The sequence below is a fragment of the Diadema antillarum genome, unplaced genomic scaffold (genome assembly GCF_040938485.1).
Source record: "Diadema antillarum isolate AM-2024a unplaced genomic scaffold, OU_Dant_1.0 scf00000169, whole genome shotgun sequence".
NCBI classification, from domain to species: Eukaryota; Metazoa; Echinodermata; class Echinoidea; order Diadematoida; family Diadematidae; genus Diadema; species Diadema antillarum.
In genome coordinates, this window is record NW_027271058.1 from 145,563 (window position 1) to 164,916 (window position 19,354).

The following is a 19,354-nucleotide window of genomic DNA, read 5'->3' on the forward strand; positions in this document are numbered from 1 at the left end:
ACAGACAATACCCCACAAGATGTCGATCCGTCTGAAAATTGGACACAAACTTTCCATTTTCGAAGGAATCAATGAAACTACAGCAACATGTGAAGATAACAAGAAATCATCTGCGATATAATCAGATGTATATTAACTGCAGTATACGTAAAAAAGTGGTGCAGGACGAGCAACGCAGTAAACGGTAAGGTTAATACAAGTCCGCCGAGCGCTGAAACAAGGAATGGAATAGCTTGTGGATCGGGCGTATTTTTATAGAGACGTGAGGGCGTCGAGAGGGAGTATACACAGGGGGACAAGAGTCGATTGTTGAGGATGAGTGGGTGTCCGCTTTATTCTCTGTCTAGTGCCCTGCTGATCTCTTTCAAGAGACTGTGCGAGTGTGGACAGAGAATGAAAGAAGCGGATGGGAGGGAGAGCGGCCGAGTATACGACAAGAGAGAATGGTCAAGCGGTGAAGAGGCGGCTGATGATGTTTCCTTCTCTCCATTCCCTCCGAGTTTGTTTTCTTGACCAATACTAGAGAAGCGCTAATGAGGCCCCATGTGCTCTTTGACGAGATGGGAATGAATGGAGCCCCGAGTCGAGGCCATTGTTCGTGGAACAATAGCCGACTGCCAATCATGTATTCGTCTCAGAGTCTTTTGTGTCGGGACACAGGGATGGACCGGACACCATGTGGTGAGCCTGATTGAGTACACGGTGGACTGACACTTTATGTAAATCGTATGCACAAGTAGGTCAGGTATATAGAACCTTCTTGTGCCCTGACAAAGTAATCAAGGGAGGTGGATGAAGGAAAAGGACGAGACGTACTTCACATAGCTTGAAGGTCCACCACGTGTGTTTGTGAAAGCAAAGTAGTAAGACCCTGCATAATAATATGTGAGCGGGTAAAACTTCTATGATGGGAGATTATTATTCAAATCAGTAACAAAACCAATTGTTGCTTCATTTTCACGCTACATTCATACCACATTCGTTGTTGTTGGTATGGGAAAAATAGACGAGACTCTATTGAAAAAAAAAATGATTTGCTCAGGCAATATACTGATATCAAATCAAGCAACTTGATCAAACGTTGTCGTTTAAAACTGTGCTTATAATGTCTCATCGGGGAGCTCTTAAAACCACATTAAAGAATAATTAAGTTCCTTCAATAGGCCTAAGTACATTAATGTCTTGATAGCAATGATATTCGTATGTAAGTGTATCTTAGTTGCGGAATTACTGATTCTTGCACTGGTGTGTAATGGATAATAACATTTTACTGTGCTAAAACTTAAAAAGTTGTAAGTGTATCTCAACTGAGGAATCATGGATCATTGTTCCAGTGTGATGAATGATAACATTTCATTGTGATAAAACTTTAAACGTGCATAACCTCTATCCACTTGTTGTAGCTTTAATACGAACCAACCTTCTGCTATATTAAAAGGATATAGATTTTCCTTGAAATTTCTATACTGGATATATAATGATTATCTCTTCCGAGATGTACTCTGCTTGAATATAATTTTATACTATTGAATATGATTTCTATTGAAATTTTCAGACTATATCAAGTCAATTTCATAGACATACAGTAACATATTTTTCAAAATATTTACAGAAAAATTCGGCAGTCAAATTTGTACATTAAAGTCTCATTGATTTCATTAGAAAAAAGAAAAAAATAAGTTTAAAAAGACACGATAAGCACTATATGGCACCTGACATTGAGCAGCAATATATATTCGATATAGGTACAAAATAGAAATATTACCTCTTAAAAGAGTTTAAGGATGTATCATCTTTAGTATGACAGTTTCCTTCATTTCATTTCCGACAAAAATACAATTGCAGTAAGACAATTTATTATGTGCATACAATGACACAAAATCAGTACAACATTGTAATAAAGGAAAATACTATGATCTAAGTACAATAAATAATGACAATAAGAATCCCTCCTTATGGAGGAAAACGCTCAAAGCTTGACATTGATTTGAATTTGAAGACACATTCTTGTGATTATAGTCTTAGCGGGTAGACATAGTCGGTGTTTATTGTCAGTATCGATATAAACACCTTACAGCATGGAGCTTCTCAAACAATCCTTTCAATACAACTGTTTGTGTCAAAATGTGGCCGACGTTGCTTCCATGGAAGATAAATTTGCAGAGCAAATATCAATCTATTCCCATATCCCCTTTCAAAATGACCGACGTTTATTGACATCATTATGGCAGATCACATAAAACATGTAACATGTATTTCACATACACTATACGCATGCCAAAGTCGAAATGGTAGGTTTGTGTGATGTGATGTGTGCATGTGTTACTCCTGACAGTATAGTTTCTTCTTTTCTCCTCTTCTTGGTTGCCTTATTCCAGGGAGCGTCCAACCTCCCTGCTTACACCTTTCACGCTACAGGGCTACGGAACCGGAGGGGAGGAGGGGGGGGGGGGGGGGGGGTTCTGGAATGGGCGGAGCGGCTGTCTCACCCCCCCCCCCCCATTTTTTTTTTGTGTAATATTCTTTTATTTGAGTTTCATTCAATGTGAAATCCATATTAATAATAAAATTAATACGTCCATCAACAAAAAAAAAGAAAGCAGCTGCATTCTTCTTTCTTGTGCTGCTAAATCATTTTTCAAACATACAGTACAATATATTTGATTCTTTTTACCAAATCATACCCTGTTTTTATAAAAGAAATGACATAAAAATCTGCATAATTCTCAGAAAAAGCTATTTTGATCAGCCTAATCAAGCCAATCCGAATGTGCCTTATCACTCACACACCGACTAAGAGATGTGTGCTACTCAATCACTTTTTCACTTAACTTCCTTCTTTTTTGTTTCTTTTTTTTTGGCAGAGCACACACTATATACATAAATATATCAGATAAAGTATAACTCTTAAAAGGGAAAAAAAAATCTTGATCAACTTGATCAGATTGCTCAATATCCACTTCATTATATAAATTCTCTTACACTCTCTTGAGAATACAGCAGTTCCTAAAACATATTTAAAAAAGCATTCTTTACTTAACCGAACAAAACTCATCATTTTTTTTCTATCTAACCTATCAACCACCCCTCCCCCCCCCCCCGTACAGCACAAAATAACCATATGTGCATATCATCAAAACAAATCATATTCCTGCCTGACCCCTTAACCATTATTCTACCATTGCCTAACTACATCTACCTAACCCTAACCATCTCCACATATTTCCCCGCTAACCATTACTCTACTCTAACCTAACTACATCTACCTATGACCCTAACCATCCCCACCTATTTCCCCACTAACATACCCCCACCCCCGTAGCCTTCCCTCAACACACACACACACACACCCATATATGCACTAGACATCAACCAAAACAACAACAACATACCCACCAGTGCGCACTCACAAACACCAACATTTGCACGCCAAGTCACACTGCATATTTGTGGTATCTTGGTTACCTGTTTCTTTGACAGTTAAACACACACCAAATTAAAACCGAAGCTAACTAAACATTTTACATGGGGGAAAAAAAAAAGTGACCACCATAATGCTGATACATATACCGATTCCTAAACATTAAAACGGCTAAAACCTAAACTGACCATACATCTGACTCTATGAAAGTTTCAACTGCTCCCATTTTTGCAAATGAAAACCGAGCTTACCTGCTTTAACCGCAACGTTCTTTTCCTCCTCTATAAAATCCAAAACAAATTTCTTTATCTTTTCCCTCTTGGGTAACTTATTTTGTTCTCTTGACCGAAATATTACAATTTTCATCAAAATTATCAAGGCATTCACGCATTTGATTCTATTTGAACTACCTCGTAAACCTAAAAAGATATCTTTCCATTCTAATTCTTCTAACTCAACTAAATCATAAAACTCAATATGAAACTGCCATATCGGCTTTACTTTCACACAATCAAAAAATATATGTGAATAAGTTTCCCTTTCCAATTGACAAAAAGAACAAAGATTATCATTCACAAAACCAAACTTAAACAAATGTTCCCTTGTATATATCACCCCGTGTAACAACTTAAACTGAAATTCCCTATGTTTACTAAGTAAAGTCGTGCTTCTAGGTCTAAGAAATAAATGTCTAATTTCCTTATCACTACAATCATACTTCACTTCACCATATCTTATTTCCAGAGTATACAATTCTTGTAAAGCTGTAACAAAATACTCATACACTATTTTTGACTTAATATTTTGAAATTCTAATATCTTACCAAAAATCTTCACCTGTATATCATAATTTAATACATCAATTTGCTGAAACCTTACACTGCCTGTGGACTCTTTCCACTTTTCTGGAAAAACATTATAAATATCATTTATCTTAAATATACCATTTCCCATAATACCTAAATTTCGAAAATACCCAACGGGTTTAATAAAACCTCCTTGTAAAATATGATGTACATTATAAACACCCTTTTCATATAAATCACAATCAAAAATACTCTTCCCTTTTATACATACTTTTCTATTATTAAATATAACTGGATTCATCACTTCATCTTCAAAATTCCTACATTTATCCATTTCCTGCCATACCTTAACCATTTCTAAATAAAAAGGTGGAACTGGATTTGTCAATGTCAATCTAGACCATTCATAGTCACATAAAAATAAGAACCTTCCTCCTACTGATCGAAAACTAAAATCAAAATACATTTTCCACCCAGATTTCTTCTCACCATACAATAAACGTTTCAACCACATAATACGTTGCGTTTTGACAAACAGCTTAAAATTTATCATTCGCAGTCCCCCATTAACATAATCTTGATACATAATATTCCTTTTTACCCGGTCTTTACCATTCCACAAAAATTCAAAAACCATCTTATCCAATTCAGGAAATATCCATTGAGGAACAACTATGAGTGATGAAACATAATTTAACCTTGATAATGCATAAGTTTTCAACAAATGAATTTTTCCCATGAGTGTTAAATCACGCTGTTTCCACCATCCTAACAACTTTTTTATTCTACTTAATATTTCTTTAAAATTGATCTCATTCTTCCCCCTCACATCTCTTACAAAATTCACCCCCAAAATTTTAACTGCATCCACATATTTTCCAGATACAGATAATACAGGTTTATCTGTATCCTTACCCATCCACAAAAAATTAAATTTTTCTTTATTTACAATTAAACCGCTTATTTTCCCGAATTCATCAAAAATATACTGTAACCTATTTAAAGATTTTATGTCCTTTATAAACAACGAAATATCATCCGCATATAAAATTTGCTTTATTTCATTTCCCCCAAAACATATTCCTTTTACAGTGTTATCTTTCCTTACTACTTGAGCCAGTGTTTCAATTACTAATAAAAACAAATACGGAGACAGGGGATCACCTTGCCTAACCCCTCTCTTGATTTTGAAATAACCAGTAGAGTGCCCTCCATTCATAACACAACTGCTAATATCCTTATAAAGCACCTTAACCCAGGAACAAAACGATTCACCGAAACCAAACCTATGTAAGACCCGAAATAAAAATTCATGTGCAACTGAATCAAACGCTTTTTCGAAATCCACTGTGACCAAAAACCCACTTGTGTAGTGCAAAGAATGAAATAACATATCATCTACTAATCTTACCGCTTCTCCTATATTCCTATTCTTTATGTACCCAACTTGATCAAAGTGAATAATCTCTCCCAAAACTTCTTTAATTCTATTTGATAACACCTTAGATAATATCTTATAATCTACATTCAAAAGTGTAATTGGTCTATAATTTTTGATGTATAGTACATCCTTATTTTCTTTTTCTAATAAAGTAATAACACCTTGCTTTTCTGATATTGATAAAGCCCCTTCATCATATGCCTCATTCAGAGCATCTACAATCATTTGCCCCAGAACCGACCAGAAAGTGAGATAAAACTCCACTGTGAAGCCATCGTTTCCAGGAGCTTTATTACCTTTCATTTCTTTTAAAACCATAAAACATTCATTTATATTAACTTTCCCTTCACAACTTTTTCTACTCTCTTCACTTAATTTCGGAATATCATCAAAAAATACACAATTTATATCATAAATATTTTCATCATTATTAAAATACAACTTTTCATAAAATAACCTAATTACTTTCATTATTCCATTTACATCCTTTATCAACTGTTCTTTATTATCATATATTTCCTTAATAACACTTTTCTTTTTATTAGATTTCAACAATTGTTCAAAATACTGTGTTTTTGTTTCTCCTTCTTCAAACCATTCAGCCCTAGACCGAACTCTCAAACCTTGTCGAGAATACTCATATATTTTTCGTAACTCCGATTTCTTCTCCTCTATATCATCTACTACCGCATTGCTAGATGAAACTAATATCTGGTTCTCTAATTCCTCAATATTTCTTTCTAACTCCTCTATTCTACTTCTTCTCAATTTTGCTTTATCTTTAGAATAACTTATAATATATCCCCTCATTTTCATTTTCATAAAATCCCATAACAATCGTTTACCCTGAATACTCAAACTCAATTCTTCCCTTAATCTAATTATTTCATTACTAAATTTTTCAACAAATTCTCTATCCATACATAAACTGTTATTAAATTTCCAGTATGACTTACCATAACAAAATATATCTACCAACTGTTCAACCTGTAACAAAACACCAGAGTGATCAGGCGTTATTGACGTTATTATTTCACACTTTTTCACAGAGTGTTGTAAACTAGAAGAACAAAACCAGTAATCTAAACGGCTTTGAATAACAGGCCATTTTTGTCTAAACGTAAATTGTTGTTTATTCAGATTTTTCTTTCTCCATATATCTATCAAATTATATTTATTCAAAAAATCTTCAAATTTTTCATTAAAAACAGTTTTCAACACCTTCCTTGGTCCCATATAATCTAAACTTCCATTCATTATCAAATTGAAATCCCCTCCTATAAAAAACAATTGATTAGGATTATACAACCTAGATACACTAATATCTAATTTCTGCAAAAACTCCACTTGCATTCTCTCTTTATCTCTTGTAGGGAAATAACAATTTCCCATTACCAAAGTAACCCCTTGCATATCACCTTTGAAAATAACATATCTTCCATCATCATCTATTACCACTTTTTCAATCTTTAATTTTAAATGTGAAGATATCAACGTTAATACACCCTTACTATGATTTGATCCGTGACTGAAAAACATAGGTCCATCCCAATCTAACTTCCATATATCTTCCACCTCCCGTGTACTATATGTTTCTTGTAATAAAATTATATCACTCCCTTTACTTTTACACCATTCAAAAATATTCTTCCTTTTCAACTTATCTCTTATTCCTCTTACATTTAAAGACATAAATGTACAAGAAGACAGACTATTCATATACTACATCACATATCCCAAAAATTCTAACAACCTTATTCCCAACAGATAATTCAATCACACCCCAAACATACCCACAAAAAACTTTCTTTCCCAGGACATTTCTTCCCAACTGATTACACAGACAGGAAATTGCAAAGTGCGATCTTGCGCTGACTGAAAATAACTCCTCAAAATGGAAACAGGCAACCCTACCACGACTTGACATCCCATAACATTCACGCTCACAACACCTCAAGCACACAACACTCACCTCACACCCTTCACTCCTAGAATTAATCCCCTCTCCCTCCCTCCTATTGCAGCCTAACTTATCCCAATATCTAATTCGGTAACAAAAACCTGATACCCATGTGCTACATATACCTACCCTGTACATAACTTCAAACACTACAAAAATAAACCTCCATACCAAAACAACTAACCCACTTTCCATAACATAAGGAGATGATTGAAAGCGGCCCTCCACCAAAGCCATACGAAAAAAAAAGAAGAGTTTCTGCAAAGTCTGCGTACTTTACACACATAACTTAACAGTAATTTCTTACCCGACATACATGAACTGATTTGAACCGGGTAGATAATAATAACTTCTTTTATATTAGATACAAAAAAAAAAAAAAAATGAAGCATACCGAACCAAGAATTTGTGCATTCTGGGTGTGGTGCAACACGCACCAAAACCCATATCGATGGGGGGGGGGGGGGGGGGGGAACACAAAACATTGTATAAATATAGTGTACAAATCACCCCAGAGCCTGACAGTTAACATATATGGCAGGCATCCCAGCGAAAAGGAAAAAAAAAATGGTTCTGCCCATGTCAAACCAAGAATTCGTACATTCTGGGTGTGGTGTAATTCACATCGAAAATTATATCAATAGGCGTCCTCACACCAGCCCAACGCCCCGAAACAGCGCGCCACCTCCCGACTCGGGAGATTAACCCGATCTCGAAACAGATCGCCATTTAATGATATACCAATCAGCGCGCTATTATCAAGAAATCCTCCCGAGTCCGTAACTCTGGAAACCTCCGAAACAGCAGTATAAATCGATGCGAACCATCGCGCCACTTGATAATGCTCTGGCTGATGCGAATAATAAATGAAATAGCGCGCCAATTTGCGATCGCGAAAAGAAGAAAGAAAAAAAAACATATATATATATATCCCGGGCCCAGATCCCCACCGGGCCCACGTGAAAAACGCCCAATGAGCACACACACACACACACACACACACAAAAAAAAAAAACTCCAAACCAACAAATAAACAAGACATCAGGCGTCTCCACACCAGCCCGACAAGAATCCAAGCCCGAGACACTTTCCAATCTCCCAAGTCAGAAAACAGCGCGCCACCCCGAAACACCGGGCCGATGCGAAAACGCCCATTGTGTATTAATGTAACAATAAAAGCATCACCCCGAGCCTTACAGTTTGCCTACATGGCAGGCATACCAGCAAGAAACTGGTTCTATCCAGTTTGGAGTTACAAAACTGTCTGTTTTGACTTTCAAAACATATCATACGCAACCATCCTAAAACTACATATTATATTATTTCCTCCCTTTTATTAAGTGTAAATACCATTATGCAAATGAAATTCCATAACTTAAAAACAAAACTTTCTATCAGCAATGGTATGGGTGGACTGGGGATCCATTAACCATACCTACAAAGTAAGTGTTTAAACATCTTTCACCACACCCCTATCTATAATTTATCTACAAAGCATAACCATGCCCTTTTCAACTTCAAAAGGCATTAGAATTCCACCAAGTGAGGCGGAACTCTCATCAATTGAGTGAACTTATAAAGACCCACTTAAATTTAACAACCAGATTTAACACATGCATAGCAAACCATGAACACATCTGAGTCTACTGCAATAATGGTATTAAATGCACGACTGACTGCCACGTTTTTGGCGCCAAACCTGGCTTATTCATATAAACATAGCATATGAGAAGCTACTTCACACCTGCTGTATGTTCTGGGTATAATTCAGCCCACTCAGGCCATAGACCCCTTTAACAATAAGCATCGATGAGCTTACCATCTTACAACTTCAACAGGTCACATTCACAAGGCTCAGTATTTGCATGAAATTTGCATCAAAGGGCATCAAAGAAATTTGCATCAAAGGAATTTGACAAACAGATTTAACTTATATGCATAGCAAGCCATGAACACATCTGAGCAGACTGCGATTATCATAATACATGACTGACTGCCCACGTTTTTGGCGCCAAAACCTGGTTTATTCATATAAACATAACATGTGAGAAGCTACTTCACCCTCGCTGTATGTTCTGGGTATAATTCAGCCCACTCAGGCCATAGACCCCTTTAACAATAAGCATCAATGAGCTTACCATCTTACAACTTCAACAGGTCACATTCACAAGGCTCAGTATTTGCATGAAATTTGCATCAAAGGGCATCAAAAGAAATTTGCATCAAAGGAATTTGATAAACAGATTTAACTTACATGCATAGTAAGTCATTACACACACACACACACACACACACACACACACACACACACACACACACACACTTTAAAATGGACAAACTTTAAAAGAATGGAAAAAAATCACAAGAAAAAGCATGACTTTCCAAAGGGGGGGGGGGGAGGGAGGGGGAGCATGGCCCTTGACCCAACCACGAGCACTACACCTGCTGCCCCAGACACCTCACACACACACACACACACACACACACACACACACACACACACACACATGTTCTTCGGCCCCACCATGCTCTAAAATATACTTTTCTCTTTATTCTAGGTGTCTGTATTTTACGGCACAAAAGTTATTTTCTTAACGTATCTTTCAAATTCCCAACATCATTGGTTTTCCAGTATTCAAATATTAGCTCAAGCAGTGTCCCGTGTTTGTTTTTGGCTTATTTTCAAGAAAACGGAAGGTACATGATGTTTGATCACAGTCGGGGAAGTTCTAGGTCTTTGTTACCGATTTATCCATATTGGTTTTTTTTATTATTGTTGTTCAATGTATGTATTTGCTGTATTAAATCTATATGAGAGCAAATGTTCGGCCCCTATGCTCTAATATATACGTTTTTCTTCCGTCTCTTTGTCTGAAGTATACGGCACAAAAAATATTTCTGAATGTATCTTTCAATTTCCCAACATTATTGATTTTTCAGTATTCAATTAGCTTGAAGCAGTGCCGTGTTTGTGTTTGGCTCTCTTTTCAAGAAAAATGAAGTTACAGAAGTTTGATCAGAGTCGAAGAAGTTCTATAGATTTTTTTTTTTTACTGATTTATCCATATTGATTTTTTTTTTCATTATTGCTGTTCGATCAGTGTATGTATTCCCTTTATCAAATTTGTATAAGTACAAATATAGCTCGAAAATGGTGAAATGTTTGTTTTACAAGTAAGGTGCGTGCGGAAAGTCACCATAACGATTACAGTGTGTCTCAAACACAACAGTTCTAAATTATAAAGCCAACGCTCTTATGGTAAATAAAATGCATACGTTTATCAATCACAAAATGTTAAGGTAAGAAAGTTAGTCTGAAGAATTTATGATTATCAAAAGTCCATAATAGTACTGTATCACTACATCGATCTCTGATTATCCACAAAAAATTAAGTGTCATCATCAAATCTAATGTTTTATAGGCATACATATCGTAAATATCAACATTATGAAATCGGAAAAAATACTTATTTTTTAGTGCTTTCAAAATAACCTTAACAATAAACTTTATTTTCTTTTAAAATCAGGCAATTGCTCAGCGACTCCGACCAGCCATTAATCTTGTCTTGTTATGGTCGTCTATACTTGTTCAATTCAATTCAAAGTTTATTTCATTTTTCGACAAAACATATGTTTCACTTCATTCAATAACAAAGAATAAGATAAGTAGAACATAGTGAAATGAAAAGACTACAACAATTGAGGACCTATAATAATCATACATTGTATAATAAAGAAAGAAACAGAAGTGATCAAAGTGAAATACATGTATACTGTTGCTTTAAGTGCGAAAAATGGAGGGACCCACTAAAAAGACAGAGCTTGCCGTATGTGGGCCCCTCTGGAGATGAACATCGATGAAAAAATAAATTGAATCATCGTAGATACAAAACAAAAATAACTAAGTGGAAGAAGTCTGGAAGCCCACTAAAAATTAGATTAACAAATAAATACATTTACATAGACGCGAACAAACATGAGACAGGATTAGACAACAAGACAACTACTGGAGAAAAGGTTGTACAGGACAAAACGGGATGGACAAGACTGACGAACTGAAGATAAAATAGCAGACAAGGACGCAGAAGAGAGACAGAAACAGTAACAGAACAACATAAATAACATAAACAGCGATCTTCGGCAGAAGCATGCCAAGAGAAACAGAAGATAGTTGTGGGGAAAAGTAATATTTTGACGCCTGAAAAAAAGACAAGAAAATAGAAAATAGAGGGACATATGAACAGGAGTAAAATACGGAAAGTCAACTTCTAGACGTTATGGGCAGAATAGCATAGATGACAACATTACAAACATCCAGGGGAAAAAAAATACCATTAATTCTTCGAAGAGGGGACAAAGTGAACAGGTCAGTATGTAAAAAGAAAAGCCAAAAGGTTAATTCAGTATTGTAGAGTCATACGATTGCAATAAAAAAGACTTCAGTCTCCTTTTGAAAGAATATATGGATGGAGCATTTTTTATGTGATGATTCAAAGAATTCCGATAATTTGGGCATACACAAATAAGTGTGTTTTAAGCAAAAATCGTTCTTACAAGAGGTAAATGAAATTCACTGGAACGCCTAGTGGGATATTTATGAAATAAATGATTTTTGAGGAACATAGAATCAAAAATAGATGGAAGCAAGTTATTGCAATACTTGTACATAAATTGCCCTAAATTAAACAAAAACAAATCTGTCATTTTAAGAGCTTGCTAGAGGCAAACAACATATTTGTATGAGAACGTACAGGGGAATTGCAGATAACACGGAGAGCTTTCTTTTGTAAAAGAAACACTTTTTCTAATAAATTCTGATGCGTGTTGCCCCAAACTAATACTCTATAATTAAGATGAGGCAATATTAACGACGAATATAACATAAATAATGATTTTTGTGGAATATAAAATTTCAATCTATTTATAATGCCTATATTACGTGAAATTATATTGCAAACACTATCAACATGTGATTTCCAGGAGAGTTTGTCATCCACAATGACACCCCAAAATTTGATATGTGAAACTCTTTGTAGATGAGAGTCATCTCATACTATATTTGTACTTAAACTATCAACAGTATTACTTTCTAGTTTTACATCACGTAATTAGGTTATCTCTCGCCCTCCCCTTCTCTACTACAGCGAATCTAGTATACTCTACTAGTATATGTAGCGAGTTGTCCAGGGTTTGTGTTTAGGGCATGGAGCTATACTGTAGCTCCATGTTTAGGGTTATTTGGGTTTTCATGTCTTATAGTTATAGTTTGTTTCGTAATTCCGCCTTTTATGTACAGCAGTATATCTATCAATCATGTGATTTGTTGTAGTACGTGATGTAGAGGCAATATACCCTACAAGCATTGCTTATTTGGCATTCCTCCCCATTTCCTGCGTTTCCGTATACTTGGTACTCAAAATATTTTGCAATCTCATAAATTTCGTTTATTGTACGTTGAAGTGTAATTTCTGCACTCTATTCAGCGGGGTCTTTCAGAACCCTGCTAGGACCGACTTAATAGCGAATATGACGTAGCAAAACACTTTTTTTCCCCTCCTGATACATGACTTAACACCTTCATTACACAATGAAATCCCCATATTGAAATTAGTTTCATTGCTACCAAATTTCTTTCAATGTCTACTTTAAGAAAAACAAGATACATATAACTCCCTTGTGGACAGGTGGGGGCGCTGTGGCATAGTGGATAAGACTCCCAACTATCAATTGGAGGACCCGAGTTCGATTCACGCACAGTGCTTAGCTACTTCCTTGGACATAAGACGTTCCTACCTACAATGTCCCTCTCGACCCAGGTGTATGGGTAACTTGGCAAGGCTAGAGTGAAATAGAGAAACATTTGAGGAAGAAAGAGAGAGATAATTTTCAGTGACACTGATATCCTTGGAAGAAAGTCATAAAATAATCATGAGCAGTGAGCATAAAGAGTTGTACGGTGACATTTTTTATATTCTCACCATTTTGAAGACGAGGGTTATTTCAATATCAGCATGCAGTCATCATTGTAGCTTCAACCCCTACATTACGCCCTCAGATTAAAAAAAAAAGAAAGAAAGAAAGAGAAAGGATCATGCCTACACACAACTGGTGAAAAAAAAAACAACCAAAAAAAAAAAAAAAAGAAGCTTTTTCGGTATTGGTCGATACGTGCTTATGTATGTATGCATGTATGTATGCCTGTATAAATCTAAAATGAATTTCATAAAAAAAGTTGTATAGGACATCAATAAAGCACTAAGCCTCGCCCCTTTTCAATTCACGAACAGTATGACACCATATGCCCTATAAGGGTCGACGTCCACTCGGGCCCAGAAAGCCTATCGATAGAAAGGGTTGCGGAAGCAAATTTTGTCATTTCGACATTCTTTCCGCGTCAAACGCGGAATGAAAAAAGTGTGCGAGTCGGTTATTTGTCCTGGGACCTTCCTATAATTTCTGCGGACTCAAGTGCAGGATCTCGATATTATTAGCGGTGGTCCGGTGGCCCGGGACACTAAGATTTGATGTCGGACCACCAAACGTCCAATAATGAAAATAAAGGTTTGTTATTCCGAAGGATTCGTCAATCCTAAAACGAAAGTTAGGCAATTTTTTTTCTTTTGCCTGTAGCTTCAAAGATTTTAGAAAAATTGGTGTTTACACAATTAAGAGTGTATGCCTATCTTAATGAAAATGATTTATTGGCAAAAAAGAAAATAAGGCTTTCGCCCGATTTTTTTCTTCAGAAATGGCATTATTATTATCATTATTATTATGATTATAATTATTATCATTATTATTATATACACGTGCAACCCCCACACCCCTAATTGTCTCTATAGTCCAAGAGTATTAGTTTTAACCTGGACATTTTTGGTAACAAGCTGATTTTTTCAGAATAAGTCCAGAAAAATTTCTAGAATAACATACTAAAAGTCCTCATAAATCCTCCTTGAGCGTTTTCCGCAATCCAAGATGGCGTCCAAAATGGCCGCCATTTCCAGAAATTCTTGTAACTTTTCAACCAGAGAAACCAAATACAAAATTTAAATGTCTAAACATATGTTTTAAAGCATGAAAAACTCAATAATATACATATCAAGAGATGTTGATGCACGCAAGTACCGAAATCCAAGATGGCGTCCAAAATGGCCGCCATTTTCTGAAATTCTTATAGCTTTTCAGTCAGGTAACCCAAATACGAAATTTAAATGTCTAAATATATGTTTTGAAGCATGAAGAACTCATTGAAACACATATCAAGATATTTTGATGCACGCAAGTACCGTAATCCAAGATGGCGTCCAAAATGGCTGCCATTTTCTGAAATTCTTATAACTTTTCAGCCAGGTAGCCTAAATACAAAATTTAAATGTCTACATATATGTTCTGAAGGATGAAGAACTCAATAAAGTACGTATTAAGAGTTGTTGAAGCTCACAAGTACCGTAATCCAAGATGGCGTCCAAAATGGCCGCCATTTCCTGATTTTTTTTTTCATAATTTTGCAAGTCAACTGTCAAGTCAAGATGTCAACTGTACACACTTGGAATGTCGAGATATACGTTTTGAGTCTCAAGGAACCAAATTCAGAGATTTTGAAACACAAATAAAGCACTTGAGCACTTCCAGAAATCCAGAGTGGTGTCCAAAATGGCTGCCATTTCCTGTTTTTCTCATAACCCTGCAACTACGTAATTGCGATACGCACTTAAATGTATAAATATATATTTTAAGACATAAGGAACCCAACGAAATACTTATTTAGAGATCATGAAGCACATAAGTACAAATGAAACCACGTGATTTCTTCCCGAAAACCAAATGTTGCCCAAAATGGCCGCCGTTTGTTCATCAAAATTTGCTGTTTTTAGCCTGTTTCAAGAGACAAAGAAATTCAACATAATGTTCGAGATTCCCTTAAATGTGCACAAAACGGGTGTAGGTTGGGTTGGATGCATCCTCCCCCCCCCCCCCCCCCTCCTCCTTGGGGAAGGTGGTGGCCTGTACAATCATTATTTTCCAAATATTCAACCTGAAGTATTTGCACTTTGTCATTCAGTAATAATCATAAAAATGCTAAACGTCCCTCGCTCGGCCCCTTTTTATAGACTTTGTACACTTTTGAGATTAACAAATTTCCGAATCTGTCATCAAAAAGTGTGCACTAGATCTTTCACTTACAAAATGCAAAAGTTAGTTCCCTCATATTGAAGGGTAATTTGCCCTAACTCTTCAACCGCTCACTTCCCCCAATATATATGAAATTCCCCTTTTGATTAACAATTCCCAAATATTCCATCAAATGTGTGTAAATGATATAATTATTTCATTTCTATTCAAGTGTAAAAGCTCCCTCTTTTCGATGGGGGATGGGGATAATGAGATTATTATTATCTACTCTTCGAGAATGGATTAATTTCTCCATATAACACCAAGGGTGCATTAGGCCATTTAATGACGATCATCGAAATGCAAAACTCCCTCCAGTCGAAAGTGACCCCCCCCCCCATCATCTGCTAGCTCATTGCCTTGAATATACTAGTCTTTATTCTACTTACACTTTTTAATAGAAACAAAAATCTAGTATTTCATCAACAGAGCGCACCATAAAACTCGTAACCTGAAAAAAAAAACAAAACAAATCTCCATTTTGTGGTAAGGTGCATCACCTCATACGCCTCCTCCGCATATTTCCATAAGTATTATTTTCTTACTTTTAGGACAAAAACAAATCTCAGATATTTCACCAAAGAGTGCGCTAAATCTCTGAATTTCAAATTGGAAAATACAAAAATTTCCGAGGTATGGGAAGGAGTATTCTCCTTTCACACTTCTCCCTCCCCGACACTTTCCTGAATATATATTTTTCCTCACGTTTTCAAATAGAAAACAAATATCGGGTATTTCACCAAATGGATGCAACAGCTCTGTGAAAATACGAAATTTTCCCTCGTGTGGGAGCAGGCAACCCTATAACCGCGCACTTCCATGATTGTATATCTTTTTGTTCCTTTTTTGATGGAAACAAAAATCTAATATTTCACCAATAGGGTGCATCAGGATGTCTGAATATCAGGTCTGAAAATGCAAAATCTCCCTCATGTTGGGGGGGGGGGGAGGAGGGGGAGGTGACCCCCCCCCCCCCCCCACACCCTTCCATAATCATATTGCCCATTTCCCTGAATACTACTTTATATCCAATTTCCTACTCTTTGATGGAAATAATTCAATATCTTACCAAACGCTTGCACTATGTATTTCACTTTCGAGTAAAAAAAAGAAAGAAAAAAAAGTCCCTCGTGTGATGGAGGAGTATCCCCCCTCCATGCACAAATAACTTTACTTTTCAAAGAATTGTTTTTACTTCTCGAGTGATAACTGACAGTTTCAACTGGAACTCACCTCTTGGTAGACATCAAATGCATTGGTAATAAAAAGGGGCTAGCACTAAATTTTCATCTCATGTGCTTAAGGTGACGAAAATAGACCATGTGGTAAACGGATATTGCCTTCTAGTAGGCTTTCTGTTTAGCAACAAATCTGTTGGTGAAATATTTCTCTCGTAACAAGGACACACTCCTTGACGTTAACATGCAAATGCTTTTATTTGTATACTTTACACATAAGAACTATATTTTAAATAAAAAGTTTCTTACAAAATATATTGACATTTATTTACATAATTGTGAGATAAAATTGGGACATTTTGCACCCCATTTTCCATATAAGGAAGAGCTCGAGCGTTAAAATCAGCACATTCGTGCGTCTAAATCTCTTAATATGTATTTTATTGAGTTATTCATGTTTCGAAACGTGTAAATACACTTAAATTGTGTATTGGGTTCTCTAGTTGAAAGGTTATAAATATTTCAGGAAATGGCGGCCATTTTGGTTGCCATATTGGATTACGGTACTTGTGTGCGTCAACATCTCTTAATATGTATCTTATTGAGTTCTTCATCCTTCAAAACATATATCTAGACACTTAAATTTTGTATTTAGGTTACCTGGCTGAAAAGCTATAACAATTTCAGAAAATGGCAGCCATTTTGGACGCCATCTTGGATTTCGGTACTTGCGTGCATCAAAATCTTTTGATATGTGTTTCAATGAGTTCTTCATGCTTCAAAACATATATTTAGACATATAATTTTCATATTTGGGTTACCTGACTGAAAAGCTATAAGAATTTCAGAAAATGGCGGCCATTTTGGACGCCATCTTGGATTTCGGTACTTACGTGCATCAACATCTCTTGATATGTATTTTATTGAGTTCTTCATGCTTCAAAACATATATTTAGACATTTAAATTTTGTATTTGGGTTCTCTGGTTGAAAAGTTACAAGAATTTCTGGAAATGGCGGCCATTTTGGACGCCATCTTGGATTGCGGAAAACGCTCAAGGAGGATTCATGAGGACTTTTAGTATGTTATTCTAGACATTTTTCTGGACCTATCCTGAAAAAATCAGCTTGTTACCAAAAATGTCCAGGTTTAGGCCTTTTTTGACCTAATGCTCTTGGACTACTAGGGGGCGACCAATGTTGTACAGAGGCGGATAAATTTTGGTCTGGTCTGTTTGCTTCTCTCTGTACTGGTCGGGGTTTAGCTAATCACATAGACACCAATCATCAACAAATTTCCAAAAGTTAAAAAGGGACTAATTATTGCTTCACAACAACAGTGAATATAAAATGCGGGAGAAAGGATAAAATTTATATGGATAATGTCAATGCTGCGAACAGCATATTATTTCACCGACCTGCCTTCTCGTAGGTCTGAAACAGATACTTAAACACAAACAAATTCCTTTTCTTATTACACAATTGAACACATCACTGATCGCTTAACTCTGCTACACCTGTGGAGACCTTTACTTCTTTAACACTTCTTAAGGGAAGGGGAGGGGTTTTGTTAGTAGGGATATAATGATGTTAATGGGTGTGGCCACTTATCTCGACATCTGCATGGTCGCGGGATGAGGTTCTCGCCTGCATATCGAGCTCGTCCACGGGGCTGGGGCGTCTGTTAACCGGTCTGCTTTCACTGCTTCCTTAAACGATTCGTCACCATCGCCGTCCACGTTGTGGCAATCTGACAGGACGCTTCAACATCTCTGATGACATCAGTCGACTATTTCGAGTTCGTTACACCCCACATTGGTGTAGACCAAGGTTCCGTTTTGTCGTGGTGTACAGTTTCTCAACTTGTCGTTGTGCACCGGTTGACTCATTGACTATTGGGCAGTCCAACCGAGATCCTCGACACATTCACAGCGTCGATAGAGTTTAGTTGATTAATATGGAGGGGGAGCATGATGTATAAGGACAGGGGATCTCCTGATTCTATCTCTGTCGTCTCCAACTATTCAAAGTTCTTCAAAGTTCCGAAATATTCTGCAGCCTGTGCTTCACTGCGTAGTGTGAAGCCGCTCCCATGATGCTTGCCACGCTTCTCTATCTCTCCTCACTCAAACATCGTCTTTTATAACAAATTTACTATTGGAATCCTTTCCCTAAAAGTATTTCATTGGCTAAATCTTAATTTGGGGTATGATCTTCACTGGAAATTAATTTCTTATTGGTCAGATGTTCCATTAGCTCCTCCCATTCGTTTCTGTGGAACTCCATTTTCTTGGATTCATCTCAATTTCTGATTAACTCGCCCACTGTCTTTTAGTTTCTTTATTTCCTTCTTCTCTGTAACCACTGGTCAAGACTT